Below are 18,150 nucleotides of genomic sequence, written 5' to 3' on the forward strand. Positions count from 1 at the left end.
GCAGTGGGTCCCTCCACATTCTCCCTACCAGCTTTACCCCCTCCTCCCTGGTTTCTACTAGCGCTGTGTCCCAGTCTGGCATGGTCTGCCTCACCTCGGCATTTGTTAGTGGGCACTGGAGCCTGGCTGCCCAGCCCACCCCCAATTCCAGCTGGTGTGGGTTACAGTCTAGCCCACCCAGTGTGTACTCTATCCCAGCTGTAATGGTATATAATTGGTATATGTTGCGACCATACTTGGCCTGACCCACACTGTTCTGGTGCTCGGATTCATCAGCGGCTGATATGAACTGGTTCAGCCTGGTCTGCTCCTGACCTGTGCCACGTGTATGCTGGTGGGTGCCTTTGCCTGGCCTGGTCTGGGCTGCTCCCTATTGTGGTTCTTGTGCTCACCTGCAGGGACTATTCCTGCCAGGGGAGTTTCCCAGGCTCCTCCATCAGAACCTCTCCCAATGCCAGATCTTGCACATACCGGTGGGTCCATGGGCTAGCCCTATTTAGTCCACCTCCTGACCTAGCAGGAACAGTGGCTTTCCTGACTGGCCATCAACCCATTCTGGTTCTTACTGTTGGATGTTTCAGCCCAGCCAAGGCTTGTCCATACCCAAACACAGCTCACATATGGCTCAGTAGGGGCAGAGACCTAGCCTAGTCCATCCTACATCTACCCTAGTCCTGTAGAGCGCCAGATGGCACTAGAGTCTGGCCCAGCTTGGTGCATCCAGTCCCACTCCGCACTTGTGCCAAGGGAGACTGCAGCCATATCCAGACCAGGATGCAGCCCCCACTCCAGCCCCTGCGCTCCTCAGTGGGAATTTCAACTCAGCTAGGGTGTCCCCTTAGCTCCCCAACTGGGCCTGTCCCCAGCCATAGATCATGAGCATGTCAGTGGTTGCTCTAGCCCAGCTTGGCTTAGCCCCTCACCTATCTTGGCCTTTGCCTTAGATGCTGTGGCCTAGCATCCCTGGCTCACACAGACCAGTAGGTGTAAAAGCCTAGCTCGGCATGACCTGTGCTCCAGCCCGATTTCTATTTTTTCTTGTGAGCTAAGGTTTGCTTGGCCCTGCCCGGTCCACCCTGTTCCATTACAGACCCACACATTAGCCAGCCATTGAAGCTACTTTGCCCCGCTTGTCTGACCCCCCAGGCCTGGACCATGTGTTCACCAGTGTAAGCTATGACCCATCAGGGGAGTTTCTCAAGTTCTTCCACTTGACCCACTCCCAGTCCCTGATCTCATACATGTCAGTGGGTGTTAGGCCAGTTCCCGGCGTAGTCTGGCCTTCCGTTTGGCCTTGTATGAGCTGGTGAACATTGCAGCCCAGCCCACCCCACACCCTATTTAGGGTGCACATTTGGGTGCTGCTGCCTTGACCAGTCCAGACTATTGTCGGTTCCTTTACCTGTGAGTGATGGCTGGCTCCTTGGTCACACCTATCTTAGTCCATCACCATCTCAACTCTTAGGCTAACCAGTGGGGCTAGTATTTCCACGGGGTTTGGTCTACACATCCCCCACAGAGTCTGCCGTGTGCTAGTTAATGTTATGGCCCTGCCTAATGTGACCTGTCTCCTGATCCATCATCATGTCAGGTAATAGGATATGACCCTGCTGGACAAGCCCCGAGCCTTAGCTTTTATGGACTGGTGCACAGTGGTCAACATTGTTTAGTGATTACAAGTTCTACACAGGATTTAAAGGAGTTTGGTATATCAGTCTTATCCATAAAGATCATCTGGTCCCTCTCCTCCATACTGACAGGTCTCAGTACCCTTGCTTACCTTCAAAGGAAAAGTTACTCTGTCGTTGGGAATCTTTAGGTTTGATTGACATCCCAGAAGCACAGTGGGCAATTCATAGCCCCAAAAACCCAGAGCTGACCTTCAGGTGGCCAACAGGCGGAGCTTGGCACCAAATGGTGCACTGGTCACCTGGGGACGGCTCACTGTGTGGCTGGAATTGGGGCTCCGAGCATGAAGATGGACCTAGCCTGGAACATTAACCCCCAGAACCCAAGGTCGCCAACTTCCCAATTGGTTGGTTTATTTGTTAATGGCTCACTTCTTAAGGTAACCTTTAACAGAAAGGATTTAAACATTCATGGTGTCTCATTGACATTTTTTCTAAAATGTGAAAGACTGAGGAAACCAGAAAGTACTTCTGGGAGATTTATTTATTTATTTATTTTATAAAGATTTATTTATTTTTATTGCAAAGTCAGAGATATACAGAGAGGAGGGGAGACAGAGAGGAAGATCTTCCATCCCATGGTTCACTCCCCAAGTGACTGCAACGGCCGGTGCTGTGCTGATCTGAAACCAGGAGCCAGGAACCACCTCCTCCAGTTCTCCCACGTGCGGGTGCAGGGTTTCAAGACTTTGGGCCGTCCTCGACTGCTTTCCCAGGCCACAAGCAGGGAGCTGGATGGGAAGTGGAGCCGCCGGGATTAGAACGGGTGCCCATATGGGATCCTGGGGCATTCAAGGCGAGGACTTTAGCCACTAGGCCATGCTGCCGGGCCCCTGGGAGATTTGCTTTTGCCTGAGCAGCATGAAGGGAAAAATGGAGAAGGGACGGATGATCAGGGTTTTTGCTGTTTTATAGGACTGTTACAGGGTGAAACCAGTGATAGCCAGCACCCATTGCCAGTGGGCAAATGAAATGTGGCTGTGTCCCTAACCCTCTGTCCTGAAGGTGGGTCCTAACAGCAATGAAATGTTAATTCCATCATCAGCCTTTTCCCCTGCCCCCACCTACTAGATATTAGCTCCTGCCCACCAGTAACTCACCTATCAACTGAGAGGGGATGGTATTACATTGTTGTATAACCACGCACCTCACAAGCCCCTTTAAAAGGCCTGTGAAGCAGGGGCTCTTGCTCTCTTTCTGGCCAGGTGCTTCTGTTACTCAGGTACCTCGACTCTTGGCCGACCCAGGACAGGTAATCCCCTGAGCATGGTCCCTGTGTACTGCTTAGATGGAGCAATGGTTATAACAATGTTGTTTCTGGTTTGTGTGCTGTCAGGAGTTCCAGGAGAGGCGAGGCCTAGCAGTGATGGAGTGTGGGCATTGAAGCCAGGGAAAGGTGAATGTCTGCAGCTTTGTAAGTGTGTCCAGGTTACTCGTTGCATGTCTCTTAGGATAACTTATATTGTTGGAGAAGCTGGGACATAGGTCTTCAGCTCAACGGACGGATTTAAGGGTAATGACCATTTGTTCCTTTTGGGGTTATATTTGGTTGGATTGTGATTGGTACTTTTGATTGGTTGTTTCTAGTATTCTATTATCACCAAGCTTGTTTAATAAAGACTCCTTAATAAACCTTGGACATGTCTGGCATGATCTTGCTCACACCCCATAACAGCATATGGTTGGAGGTTGTGGAGAGGGATCAAAGAGTGTTTGATCAAGCATGGTCAAAGTTAGGATGTGCAAAAACGATTAGTTCTTGGAGTAGTACTTCTCAAAGGCAATAATATGTTAATATCTTAGAGAAGGGTAAAGTGTGTTGAAGAGACCCTAGACTTAAAGTCTGTGTGGAATACCTTTTCATTAGCAAATACTAATGAATGTGCCTCCTAGAGGCGTGCTGAACGCTTTTTAGGTAATAAAACTAGCAAGATAGTCTTTGTCTTCAGGGAATTTGTGCTTAAAGGATGGGTGGGGTAGAAGACGAAGAGAAAACAAAACACTGCAGCTGCTGGCTGAGTGAAAATAAAGGCTCCCTTGGCAGTAGGAAACTCAGGGCAAAGAAGTCCTCATTAGAAAGAATGGACTGCTACCTGCGTGGTTTTTGTAAGAGGGGAAGTGAGAAGGCTAGAGAAGAGTGAAAAGGGAGGCTCAGACCGCAGACAGTGGGGCATGTAGGGGGATTGACTGTTGCGTGGGCAGCCTAGGATCCCGTGGCTGGGGCCACAGTGGGGCGTCCTGGAAGCCCGTGGCTGGGGCCACAGTGGGGCGTCCTGGAAGCCCGTGGCTGGGGCCACAGTGGGGCGTCCTGGAAGCCCGTGGCTGGGGCCACAGTGGGGCGTCCTGGAAGCCCGTGGCTGGGGCCACAGTGGGGCAGCCTGGGATTCTGGTGGAGGCTGCTGACCTTCGGTGTAGGCTGCCTGGGAGGACTTGGGTCAGGGGGTTGAGGAAGCAACTGTCATTTCGGGCAAGCTCAAGAATCTGACAGGGAGGCAGGATGAGAGTGAGGGAAATTTAATAGTATAGGGCAGTGAACTTCAAACTTTATTATTTTTATACTTCGTAAAATAATTTGAAAAATTCTGTATCATTCGTACTTTTAAAAATGCAAATCCACCTTTTTACTGTAAGATTTCACCTATTTGCAAAGGTTGTAATTTCTAACATATCGTAAATATTGATATTTTGAAATAAAAAATATATCAGTTTTTAAGATTTCGAAGGCAGAGAAGCAGCAAGGGCCTGTTACACATATTGAGGGTGGGTTGGGAACTGATGCAGAGAAGAACTTCAGGATGGGACAAAAGCCAAGTCAGTGGAAGGCAAAGGGTTTGACTAGTGTAGGGGTGCCCTCCTCAGGCGCAGCTGGGCAGGTCTGAAAGGTGAGCTCCTGACTGCCTTAGGGCTGAGGCAGGCGGTCCTTTGTCAGGATTTCTTTTCTTTTTTGTGGGGTGGGCTCCAGGCACTCACCTGCTGTGAGGACCTTAACCACGTTCTGGATAGGCCTTTGAGGAGGTGCAGTTACATAATGTGAGGTGACACAGCTTGCATGTTTCATTAGCATGTCAGTCCCCTCACCTGCCCTGTGTTTTACCTGCTGTAATGAGTGAAGGTTGATTGGCTGTCTAGATGGCCTCTCAGTTTGATCCAAAGCAGTTTTTGCTTAGAAGGACGCAGTTGGAGTCTGGCTGTGAATTATTGATAGGAGAGTGGTGACTTCATTCATGTTTGCAGCAGGTGGAGTCACCAGCCCAGGCCAGTTACTTGCCTGTCCCGTCTCTGTCCCCAAGGAGATTTTTGCTGAGGGAGGTTGGTCTCAGTGTGTCTGCTTCAGCTGGGCAGGAGCTTACTGGGCAGCTTACTTCGATTCTAAGCAGCCAGGTAGGTTGGTGGATTGTGGTAAAGAACAGTCAAATTGCTGGTTGGAAGAGTTGCTCCAGGATTCCCAAGCCGAGTGCAGCCACCTAAAACAGGGTGTCACAGGTAGGCAGAGCAGTATGCAGGTCAGGCCAGGCTATGTCACGGCTTAGCACCCTCAGGCTCCTCAGTAAGCTTACTGGGGTCCTGTAGAAATCTCCCCAGCTTTCACTTGCTGGTTAGGTCAGTCATGAGAAAGACGTATGCTTATTGTCCCTCATCACCATTGGCCCCTTCCCTTGGGGACAGAGGTTACCTGCATCACGATGACTGAAGGCTCGACCATGAGAGGCTAGCTGGGCAGGTTTTTAGCAGAGGAGCATGATAAAGTTTGAAAGTATGGGAGACAGCACTCTTATGGCACACTAAGTTAAACTGCTGCTGCGATGCCAGCATTCTGTATAGGTGCCAGTTTGAGTCCTGAGTGTTCTACTTTAGTCCAGCTCCCAGCTGATGTCCTGGGAGCTTTGAACCCACGGGAGAGACCAGACTCGGCTCCTGGCGTCGGCCTGGCCCAACCCAGGCTGTTACAGCTGTTTGGGGAGTACACCAACGGATGGGAGAACTCCCTCCTTCCCTCCCTTTTACTCTCTCTGTCTCTGACTTTGCCTATTAAGTTAAAAACGTAAATATGGGGATAAAAAAAAATCCCAGTTTTGTCAAAGTTATTCCAGCGGTGAATCAGTGAGAATGGATGAAGTGTTGTCCATGATTGAGCGAGTCTGTGACTTTGAGAGGGAGAAACTAGGATAAGAGGGCGGCCGGAGCCTCGTGCTCCTCTTGGGGGAGGTGGACTGGATTGGAACCCTGTGCAGTCTGGACCACTGTGAATGTCCCTCATCAGAGTGGAGACTGACCTGGGGTCCCAGCATCTTCTGAGTGCAGTCCATGTGCCACTGTGCAGGCATGTGGCTCCTGGGACGACTCCTGGAGGAGGGGTGGGGGTTATGTCTGACCCTGCTAGTCCTTACCACTTGATGGCCTGTGTGGTACTATTGGCTTGGTCAGTATTGCTTTTTTTTTTTTTCATCATTAAACATGTCCAGGAGTGCCCTGGCAGTAGACATGGGGGGTTGTCACATAGCAGAAGCTCGTTTTTTGGGGGCATTTCCAAGGGTGTGGAGGGTGGCAGCAAAGCAGCAGGTGCTAGACAGAACAGAATCCTAGAGTGAGCGAGAAGGAGCCAGTCCTGTAGGTGGATAAGGCAGGGGCAACCAGGGGAGTCCAGGGCTCAAGTGTAACCAGAGTTCTTTGCCTTTCGGGAGCAGAGAGGCCTGCTGCCTGAGTGCTGAAGCCTTGGGCCAGGACTGCCATGCCGCTGGGGCAGAAGCAATCCAGGCTCCTAGCACCTGCTGGATCACCACCTTGGCCATCACCTACAGTACCATACTTCTGTGAGCAAGGCCTGGGGGCACTGAGGAACCAGCCACTGGGGAAGCAAAGGTTGAGACACTCGCTATTACGGGCCAGATACTTCATTAGTGATGGCCACAAATTAAATGATGGAACAGTTATGTTTTAGGAACAGGAAGTAGGGGATGGAAACTTAGAAAAGGTGCGAATGAAATAGAAATTAAGCAGGTGTAGCAAGTTGCAAGTTCACAGTAGATGGAAATGGACAGACCCCTGGGTGCCTCATGGCACAGGTACAGGTGCTGGGTGCCCCTGGGTGCCTCACGGCACGGGTGCAGGTGCTGGGTACCCCTGGGTGCCTCACGGCACGGGTGCAGGTGCTGGGTACCCCTGGGTGCCTCACGGCACGGGTGCAGGTGCTGGGTACCCTTACACACTGTAGTGGGAGGGACTCACTCTCCAGCACCAGAAAGGTGAGAGAGAGAGAGAAAACATATTGGCCAGTGTCTGAGTGGGCTTTTTTTTTTTTAATCTCCTGAGGGCTTCCTCTCCTGTGGGCCTGCTTGCCTTTGCTGTCCTCCCACAGGTGGTAGAGGGAGGGAGTAGGGGGGTCTAAGGGCTGACACAAAGTATGCAGGATTGATTGACGGTGAAACTACACAGCCTGCAGGCAGTGCTGGTAGGCCGGGAGGATGAGCTGCTGCAGGGCCTAGGGGCTTTGGTTTTTTTCTTGCAAGGTGCAGTTTCTTTTCTAAGATTTTTTTTTTTTTTTGGACATGCAGAATTAGAGAGAGGCGGAGATAGAATTCTTCGGTCCTGGGTCACTCCCCAGACACCTGCAGCAGCTAGGGCTGCAGCAGGCTGAAACCAGGAGCTATAAGCTTTCTCTGGGTCTCCCACAGAGTGCCGGGTCCTGAGGAGGTGGGCCATCCTCCACTGCTTCTTCAGATAAACAAGAAGCTGGGTTAGAAATGGAGCAGCTGGGACAAGAATTGGCACACAGATGGCATGTGGAAGCCACAGGTGGAGGATTAAGCTGTTACGCCACTGTGCCAGCTGTTTTTTTCTTCTGATCACTTGCAATTTTGTACATAGTTTGACTGTAGTAAGTTTTTATGCTTGATAGTTTTGATTACCCTATTATATTTCTTTGCATTGAAAGTATGTGTATAAAATTTAATTTCTTATGGCCACAAAGCTAATATTTTCCTTTATTGTGAGTTCCGTTATTATGAATTTGCTTTATTGTTAATAATAGTTGGTCAGTCAAGGATATTTTACAAATTATAATTAGTAACCAAAATTTTGTCAAAATGGTAACCCTTAATGATTTAGATGAGACCTTTAAAAAGTAATTTACATGGCGTCAGTGTTATGACACAGTGAGTTAAGCCGCTGCCTACAACGTTGGTACTCCATAAGGCCGCCAGTTTGAGTTTTGGGGAGCTGCACTTCCAATCCAGCTCCCTGCTAATGTTCCTGGGACAGCAGTGGCAGATGGCCCCGGTCGTGGGCTCCTACCACCCACAGGGAAACATGGGTGAAGCTCCTCAGTCCGCCTGGCAGAGCTCAGGCCATTGTGGCTATTTCAGGAATGAACCAGAGGATGAAAGATTTAATGTCTTTGTCTCTCCCTCTATATATGTTACTATGCCTTTTAAATAAATTTTGTAAAAATTTTAGTATTTATGAAAATAAAGCTACAAAAAATTTTAGTATTTATGAATTAATAACATTTATTACTTAACATGAGAATATTCAACATTAGTTTCTAGTTTTCATTTTAAGGCTGTAAGTTGGGCCCAGTGCGATAACATAGTGGTTAAAATCCTTGCCTTGAATGCACCAGGATCCTATATGGGCGCCGGTTCTAATCCCGGCAGCCCCGCTTCCCATCCAGCTCCCTGCTTGTGGCCTGGGAAAGCAGTAGAGCATGGCCCAATGCTTTGGGACCCTGCACCTTCATGGGAAACCTGGAAGAAGCTACTGGGCTTTGGCTCAACTCCAGCCGTTGTGGCCGCTTGGGGAGTGAACCATTGGATGGAAGATCTTCCTCTCTGTATATCTGCCTTTCCAATAAAAATAAATAAGTGTTAGAAAAAAAAGGCTGTAAGTCCTGGAAGTCTTGTTGATATATCGATGGGGATAGGAAGCGTTTTGTTAGCAATGCCGCTCGTTTTCTTGAACTTTTCAGGTCCTAGAAGCCCAAAATGATTTGCCATGGTCTTTTGGTGTTTCAGTTTTCTTTGTAAAGCAAAGGATCAGATAGCTCCTGACTTGTGAAACTATTTACTGCAGTTCTTAGAGAGCTGGTCTTGCTATTTGCATCCATATTTCCAAGGGTTCCTTTGTTTCTCAGGAAACTTTTCCCACTCTGTCACCACTAATGGGTGTTTTGCTTTAGGGCATGCATCCTAGGAACCTTGAGATAGTTTAGAGACATCCTTTGTTATAGGATCAGAAAGGAGAAATTTTGAGAGGGAAAAGCCTTAGTTGCAAACCTTCCTGGCTTGTTCTCCGGATCGAAATTCCTAGAAGTGTGAGTCACATATTTGGTCATGTGTTCTTAGCTGCTCTATGCAAAGTGTAGCAGAACCCGTGTGTTGTATTTGCTACCACACATTCCCCAAACTGGATGCATTTGTCCCGCACAAAGGAAGCCATTGCGTCATTAACAAAAGGATGGTGTGGGGAAAATCCAGTGTTTATTGTGAAGTGCAGAGCCAGGGGCACTGATTCCTGGCTGTGAAGGGCAGGGAATCAAATGCTGGGCAACGAGCAGCGTGTTATCAGCTCGTGTGGCCTTGGTGATCCCCAGCACGCATGGTCTGCCTGGACTGGGCAGTGATGAGATGCTGCGTGTTCTTTTGAAGGTGTGGTGGTGTGGGCCTTGGTGGTCTCCTTGGACTAGGCAACGGTTAGTGAGTTAGTGAGAGAGAGAGCGAGTGAGCAGGCATGGGGAGCCTGCCTAACATGAGAAGATCAGAAAAAGCAAGAATAGTCTAGGAGGGCAAATATTCAAGGTTATACACTGCCAGAAAACCTGAGAGTTTGAAAAAGAAGGTGTTAGAGAAGTTGGGTGCTAGTATTGCTGCAATGTAAGACAACAGATGTGAGAAGGGACTTGTGAATAGCAGCAGGTTGCTGTTGATGTTTGAGAAGAGACAAGACTGAAACAGGGCACATTGCATTTGTCTTGAAGGCTTGTGAGGCTGTCAAGGTAAGCTTATTGAGGAGTATATGAAAAAAATGATTTTTTTAGAGAATAGCAAGATTAGGTTCTCAGTTCAGTGTGAAAGAAAAAGCTTGTAAAATCAGACTTGTCATTAAATCCTTGTTTGTTCCTTCTCCTGAGCAATGACAGTATTCCCAAGTCTGCCAGCATTTTGTGTGCCCCTTTGTGACCAGAAAGTGTGCCCAGGTTCTTGATGCTACTGCCACAAAGAGTTCTTGGAGGTGGCGAGGCTGCAGTGGGGTGCAGGGAGGCTCGGGCGCGGTAGTTTTTGCACAGAGGGTCTCCATCTTGTAATTATTGGAAGAGATGTTGACTACATCGAGAGCACAGTTCTAGGCACAGAGCAGGGCTTTCCTGGAATAGGAGTGTCACCTATTTTCTTGTCTAATAAGGTCCGTTTGGATCTATCAAAGTGATTTTGGAGAGGTTGGTTGTAATTTCACCCACAGTGCTATGACATTATAATGGGCAATGTTTTCCTGGATATTTGATTTCTTTGAGAGGCAAAGTGACAGGGAGATACAGAGCAAGATCTTCCTTCCACGGATTCATTCCAAATGATTTCCGTAGCTGGGCCCGTGGCAGGAGGCAGGAACTCCGCTGGGTCTCTGCCGTGGGTCACGGAGGCCCCAGCATCTTTCCCAGGTGCATTAGCAGGGAGCCAGATCAGTAGAGCAGCTGGGGTTCAAATCAGCGATCAGATATGGGAAGTTGATGTCACAGAACATGGCTTGCCACACTGCGCCCCAGTGCCAGCCCCAAGCCTCTGGTAATTAAAGTCCACCATAAGGCTGGCAACAAGATTGCCTTTTGAGTCACTGCGATGTGGCAAGTTGTTGGAACGTTCTGGACATCTAGGCTCTCTGTTCCTAGACCTGTGCTCACTGTAACACCTTCGCCACTGTAACATTGTTTCTGTAGCTGAGGCCTAGATAAGGTGCTTGGTATTTAAGGGTTTTGTTGGTAGAAAAATATGTCATTTGAGCTTGGCGGAGAGCTGCTTGTCCTTTGAGAAGAGTGTGGGCAGAGACTGAGGAAGGAAAGAGTGGTGCTTCCTCACCTCTTGTTCATACTCCTCAGCATACAAGAGTATTTCAGGTGCTCATAGAAAAAATGGAGTTAGAAGGTGAACATAGTTTGCTGTAACTAAATGTTACATCTGTGCATAGCTATTTCTCAGTGTGTGTTTCACGTGCACTTTTTGAAGAGCCTGCAGAGACGTGGCCGTTGAGTGGGCCCTTGCTCTGGTTCTCACGGCTGCCGACGCTCCCCCTCGCCTCTGACAGGCATTCCTGAGCAGCGACTGCATGCTTGAAGCAAGGTCCAAGTGAAAGTTGACTTTTCCCTGTAAGATGTTTGATTACTCTATCGTGATCTGTTTTGCTTGCTCATGAGAGTTATCCAATCCTTGACTCTGTGGGTGGATCGCTTACTTTTACTTTTACCTTTACCAGATTTTGAAAAATGTTTTCCATGCAAAATGTTAGGGAATTTGAAGTTTTGCTACAGCTAATTGATGCTGTTCTCCCGGGTCCCCAGTGGTTTTGTTTGTTTCACTTAGAAAAGTTTTTTCTCATGGCATGTCTTCCCTCCGATATCATTGATGTTTTCTTCTGTCATGTTTTAAAAAAAATTATTGATTTTTCATCTTATTTGAAAGAGACAAATGGAGAGACATGCTGTGTTCACTGGTTATTCCTCGGCTGCCCATAGTGGCTGTGGCTAGGCCAGGCTGCAACCAGGAGCAGAGCTGCTTCTGGGTCTCTGCTGTAGCACGGCTAGTGGTGCTTGAGCTGCCTCCCAGGGTGCGTATTAACAGGAAACTGAAGCAGAAGCTCATTAGCTGGGCTCAAACCAGACACTCTGATAGGGGATTCAGGCGCCCCAGGAGACCACCACTGAGCCACCTGCATGTCCTGCTTTGTGACTGAATTTTGCTGTTAATTTCATCCAGTGTATTTTTCATCTGATTGTTTTTCATTTCTAGAAGATCAGTTTGGATCTGCTAGAATATCTCCATGTCTCTTCTTACATGCTCACACTTTTTGTTTTCTATGTTTGGAATACAGTTACAATAACTTTCAGTATCCTTATTTTGTCATCTTTATTAGTTCTGGCTGTGTTTCTGCTGTTGTATTTCCCTTTATAGTTTGTATTTCTCTGCTTTTTGCATGGTTATTAATTTTTATTGGATACCAGACATGGTGGAGTTTACCCTGTAGGTTTCTAAAGCACTTATTTTCATCTGCTTAAAATCCAGAGTGACAGAGATATCTTTGACTTGCAGATTCATTCCCCAAATCCCCACAGCAACCAGGAGCCAGGAGCTTTGCCTGCCTGCCTGTGATTGGAGGTCCAGTCCTCGCCAGTGTGGGGTGCAGGCATCCGAAGCATTAAGTCCTGCCTCACTGGGTGTTTTATATTATTTTATCATTTATATTGTTTGTATTCATCATTTTATATTTTGTTATTTATATTTCTGGGACACAGGTAAATTAGTTGAACACAGTCTGTACCTTTTGAGGTTTGCTTTTTGTTGTTGCTGTTGTTGTTGCTTTTTAAGATTTATTTATTTATTTTTATTGGAAAGGCAGATATACAGAGAGGAGGAGAGACAGAGAAGAAGATCTTCCGTCCGATGATTCACTCCCCAAGTGAGTGCAATGGCCGGTGCGCGCCAATCCAGAGCCAGGAGCCTGGAACCTCCAGGTCTCCCACACGCGGGTGCAGGGTCCCAATGCATTGGGCCGTCCTCGACTGCTTTCCCAGGCCACAAGCAGGGAGCTGGATGGGAAGTGGAGCTGCCGGAATTAGAACCAGCGCCCATATGGCATCCTGGCGCGTGCAAGGCGAGAACTTTAACCACTGCACTGTTGTGCCAGGCCCTCGAGGTTTGCATTTAAGTTTTGCTGGGCCAAGCCAGAGCAGCCTTAATGCAGGACTAATTATTGACACTTCTGAGGCAATACCCTTGTGAGTACCCTGCCTGTCGCTCTGTGTATTGGGTTGTTTTCCATTTGGGTTGGCGGTGACATGAAGTATTGCTGATCTGTAGGCATTGGTCTACCTCATCTTCTCAGGTAGATCTCAGCAGGTAGTTCTTAGTCCCAGATAACTGCTGTGTGTTTATTATTCCAGTATTCTCCTAAGAATATTGAAGGACGGGCACCATTTGCAGCTCTCAGCTGCTCTTTCTGTGAAACTGTTCCTTCTGCAGGCGCTGTGGCCTTCAGAATCTTGAAGCTCAGGCAGCCTGCGCTGAGGTTTGCGGACCCTCGGGGGTCTCTCCAGGCAGTGAGCCTGAGTAACACAGGGCTTGTCTGGTTTGTTCCCTCTGTTCTTCACTACCTCCTGTCAAATCTGTGAAAGCATTAGGTTCACTTTTTTTTAAAATCAACTAAGGTGTGAGGGCTTTTGCTGTTCCATCTTTGTCAGAAGTAGAAGAGCCTGTTTAGATATTTTTTAAATACAGAAATTGTTTCGTTTCTTTCCTAGCAATTAAAACAAATTTTAATATTGTTCACATAGTTGAGAGGGATGCATGCCTATGTGGGCTTCTGATCAGGGTGGGGAGAGTCAATGTATGGAGGAAGGTGGGTTGGACCAATATTTCAGTTCTGTTTTTTTCTTTTTCTTCTCCTGTGTCCAGGGCTGGGGTGGTGGTAGTAAGGGGAAGGAGTTGCTCCCTTGCTGTCAAACTGCATCAGCACCCTTGCATGAGGGATGGTCATTTGATGACACCTTAGAGACTTTGATGTGGGGAAGAATGTTCCAAGGTTGTACTTGAGTGGTCTTAATAGTTCTGAGACATTGTCAGCTTCATTGCACCTGGGTTGAGAAAATCTTTCCAGGGTCTATTGGCTTAGTGTATCCACAGATCCAGACACATGATGCAAAGCCTGGCTAGGAGCGTTGTTCATCTGTTCTGCTTTCATTCTCTGATGAGGCACGCAGCATCCCTATTGACCTGGTCTGATTTGCATCTGGCTGTCGCGCACGGATGCTGTAGCTTAACTTAGCCTGGTCTCCCAGACCTAGTCCACACGTGAACTGATACATGCTGCCACCTTGTCCAGCATGGTCCAACCCCAGCCCTGGTTCACATACTTACTGGTAGGAGCTGCAGCGTAGCAAAGGAGTGCCCACAGTTTCCCTACCAGGCCTGCTCCCAACCCTGGATCTTGGCACCTGCCAGGGGTTACTGTGGTCCAGCCTAATTCACATGCAGTCCCAGCACTTGCCAACAGGTGCTTTGGCCTAGCCCGGCTGGCCTGCACTCATTTTGGTTCTCTTGCATGCCAGTGGGTGCTACAGTCCTGCCCAGACTGGTCCACCTCCAGTCCCGGTTCTCATGTTCACTAGTGAAAATGGCTGCCTAGCAGAGGAGTCCTTGAAGATTGGCTACCTAGCCTACTCCCAGCCCTGAGTCTTGGGCTTGCCGACAGATGCTGCATCCAGTCTTGTATGGCTTGTTTTGAGTCTTGGCATTTGCTGGCAGGGGTTGCAGCCTGGTTCAGCACAGCCCACTCCCAGTCTCAGGTCTTGCCAGTGGGTGCATCAGCCTAGCCCAGCCTGGCCCACTTTTAGCCCTGGCCCTCATGTGAACTTGTGAGTGTTGCAGCCCAATCCGACCTGTCCTGCACCTTTTCCCAGCTCTCACTTGTGCCCATGTGTGCTGTGCACTGGCCCAGCCCAGCTCGCTCCCAGACCCGTTCCTTGTTAATGGGTACTGCAGCCTGGCCTGGTTTGTCCTATCCCTAGCCCCTGGTCTCATGCTTATTAGCATGAGCGGCAGCCTATTAGGTGAGTTCCCCAAGTTGCCCTACCAGAACTGTTCCCAGCCTTGGATCTTGTGTTTGCCTGGTGGATGGCTGTGGCTCTGCCCGACTAGCCTGCAGCTGTTCCGGCTCTTGCTGGAGGGTTCTACAGTCTAGCCTAGCTGGCCCACCCCCAGAAGCTGCTCTTAAGTGAATTTGAGTTGGTGCCATCTATTTGCGCCCATTCGGGCTCTTGTGAGCACCACCAGATACTTAGACCTAGCCTGGTATGGCTGCCTTCAGACCCAGCCCACATGCATACTGATGGGTGCTACTGCTTTGCCTAGCCCAGCTGAGCCCAGCATAGTCCACCCTCAACCCTGGTTCGCTTGCTCCCAGCCCTGAATCTCACCTGTGCCATTGGCCCTGCTTGGTATGGTCTGCCCTGGCCTTTGCCTGTGCTGGTGGATGCTGTGGCCTGGCCCAACCTGGCCTCCTCCCAACTTCAGGCTCCCATTAAGTGTTGGTGTGTTCTGTGGTCCAGCTTGGCTCGGCATGTCACCACCCCCAGCTCATGTGCAAACCAGTGGGTGCTGCATTCCCACAGAGGCAAGCTTCCAAGTCTGCTACAGAATCTGCCTCAAGATCTGATTTTCTTGTGTTCCGGTGGGTCCTGTGACCCAGTCTGATGTGGACCACCTCCTGCCCTGACACCTGTGGCAGGTGATGCTGTGACCTAGCCCAGCCAGGCGCGACCTCCAGCTCCAGTTTCTGTGCACACCAGTGGGTGGTAGGCGATGCTGCTTAGCCTGAAGCTAGGTCTCCTGTGTGGGTAGGTGCCTTGGCCTGTCCTCTGCATGCCCTCTACTTCCCCTTCTCTAAGCCACTCTGTCTCAGCCTCCTTGCCTACCTGTGAACACAGTGGCCTGGTACGTGGATGCCCCCAGAAGTCACCCTTATGTTTCCAGCATGCCCTAGGGGAGCCACCACTCCATCATATCCCTTGGCACTCTTCCCTGGGCATTCTGTAGCCCCCACACTGCATGACGACCTGCAGTGTGCCTGGGGGCCTGGGACAGCATGTCTCAGCTTAACATTTCCTGCCTTCTGTAGCCATGTGCCCAGAATTTCCAGTATGTTTTTAAGAAAATGGAATAGAAAACTAGACTAGTATAGTTAACACAGATTAGGCATTAATCAGATCCAGAATGCATGCCAGCTATTGGGTGTTTTTCTTACAGCAGTGTAACACTTGCCTAGGTACAAAGCAGACTAGACGGTTACCTACAGCTGGTGTTCATTTTGTTTTATTTTAAGTATCTCGTGTGTGTGTGTGTGTGTGTGTGTGTGTGTGTGTGTGTGTGAGAGAGAGATGACGTTTACATAGTCAATCAGGGTGGGAAGCATGTGGGGTTAGAGAGAAGCGGGTGTGATCATTGTTTCCAAGCTTTCTATTTCTTCTTCCCATTTCTGGGGGGGAGAGATAAGGGCATAGGCCATACCCAGCCTCCCCACCACCCCAGTACCTGAGGACGGGGAAAGGTCGCACCATATCAACCCAGGGTCACAGTGGTACATGTTCCTAATGGTCTGCCCAGGTGGATGCAATAGTTTCAAAATGCTGTCCATCTCACCGATGTATGGATGAGGAACCCCTTCCAGCGTGCATTGGCTGACACCATCGACCTTATAGTCTCCAATCACCCAGACATTTGCTGTCATTGTTTGGCTGGGGTAGTTGTCCATATGTTCTGTTCTCCATTCTCTGCTATGGTACCAGATGTCATCTGCAGGCCCCAGTGAGCTACCATGTCCTCCATGTGCACCATGGTCTGATGTCCAGCACTCCATCCTCTACACTGAGGAGGACCAGTTCTCCTAGGTGAGCTCATGGACCTGGGCCAAGCGACCCAGGCCCTGCTGGAACCACACCCCCGGGCTCATGGACCCAACACCCACTAGGAGGAGGGTCCTAGGACCTATGCCATGAGATTTAGGGCATCTGTGGTATGCTTTACATGTTTTTTTTTATTAAATTTATTTTTATTTAAAAGGAAGATTTTGCAGAGAGAGAAGGAGAGATAATAGGTAGAGAGAGAGATCTTCCATGTACTGTTTCACTCTCTAAACAGCCGCAATGGCCAGATCTGAGCTAATGTGAAGCTGGCAGCCAGGAGCTGCTTCTGGGTTTCCCACTCCCAAGAATGCTGCTTTCCCAGGCCACAAGCAGGGAGTTGGATGGGAAGTATACCGATTGGGATATGAACCAGTGCCCATATGGGGTGCCAGTGCACAGGGTGGAGGATTAGCGTAATATACAACCACCCTGGCCCCATTGCACCTTCTTTGTAATAGTATTAACATTGGAAGTAAAAAGATTTCTTATCCACTGTCTCTTTGGGGGTAGACATTTGGCACAGTGGGTAAGTCACTGCTTGGGACCCCTTGTGCTCTAGTCGAGTGCCTGGTTCTAGCCTGGTTCTGCTGTGCACGCCCAGAAGGCGGCAGGTGCTAATTGTAGTGCTTGGGCCCTACCACCTATACGAGAGACCAGAGTGGAGTTCTAGGCTGCTGGCTTCGGTCTGGTCCCAGCTGCTGTGGGCATTTGAGGGATGAATCAGCAGATGGAAGATCTCTGCCCTTTGTCTCAGTTTTCTCTGTTTCCAACTACATGAAAATAAAATGGATTTTTTTCTTAAATAAAGGACACTGTTGGGACACCTGCATCCCATATAGGAGTCGCCGGGTTCAAGTCCAGGCTCTACTTCTAATCCTACTTACTGTAAAGAGAATGACAAAGTGAGAGCAGCTGATAGCTTCGTGTGGTAACAGGTGCTATGTGGAGAAATAAATCAGTTAAGCGGAATGGAGTCAGAAGTCTTGGGACGTAAAAATATGAGCTGTTTGTTTGGAAGCTCTCGGAACTTTAGACAAGGCCTTAAATTCCTTACTATTTATTTGTCTCATCATTTACCTTAGCTCTGCATTCTGTTTTCCTCCAACCTGCTAATTTTTGCTCCAGTTATATCCTTTTTTTCCTAGAACTTCAATGTATTTATTTGTTCACTACTTTCATGTATGTGTTTTTATACCATTAAGTTAATTTTATCTTGTATGTCCTGGTTAGTAGATTGAGTCGGCTTGTTATTTGTGCTGCAGTTCTGGGAAAGCTGTGTCGTGTTTATGGCATAATTTTAAAAATATATCTATATATATAATTTGTTTGAAAAGCAGAGTTGAAGAGAAGTGGGCAGAAGGAATAGGAAGAGGGGACGGAGGGAGGGAAAGAACATGAGCGTGACCTGCTGGTTCACTCCCCAAATGGCTGCAGTGGCTGGAACTGGGGTATTCTGCAGCCAGGATTCTCCCCTGGGCCTCCCATGTGAGTGCAGAGACCCCTAGCACTTGGGTCATCCACCACTGCTTTCCTCGGCAGATGGGGCTTGACCCAGCACCCATATGCTGCCAGGGACAGCTTGACCCACTCTGCCACACTGCCTGCCCAGCGTTCACTGCTTGTGTGTTCCACCCCCTCTTCATGCAGGGAGGTTTGGCGTCTCCACTCATGGAGCGGAAGATGTCTCTTTTTAGATGGTGCTGGTGCCCTTGTCATAATCAGCAGGCCCCTTTCAGGTGGTCCTCGCTTCCCTTAGCCGTCCACACAGCCTTCAGAGCTCTGGGTAGCTGTCCGTCCTGCCTG

At 48.9% G+C, this 18,150-nt stretch overlaps 1 protein-coding gene across 5 annotated transcripts in view; it reads left to right on the forward strand.

The window, feature by feature from the left end:
* Positions 1-18,150, forward strand: part of PPP4R1 (protein phosphatase 4 regulatory subunit 1) — a 79,034-nt gene that overhangs the window by 15,493 nt on the left and 45,391 nt on the right. The gene's annotated exons all lie outside the window — the stretch shown is intronic.

This window comes from Ochotona princeps, chromosome 18 (genome assembly GCF_030435755.1).
Source record: "Ochotona princeps isolate mOchPri1 chromosome 18, mOchPri1.hap1, whole genome shotgun sequence".
In the NCBI taxonomy this organism is placed as follows: Eukaryota; Metazoa; Chordata; class Mammalia; order Lagomorpha; family Ochotonidae; genus Ochotona; species Ochotona princeps.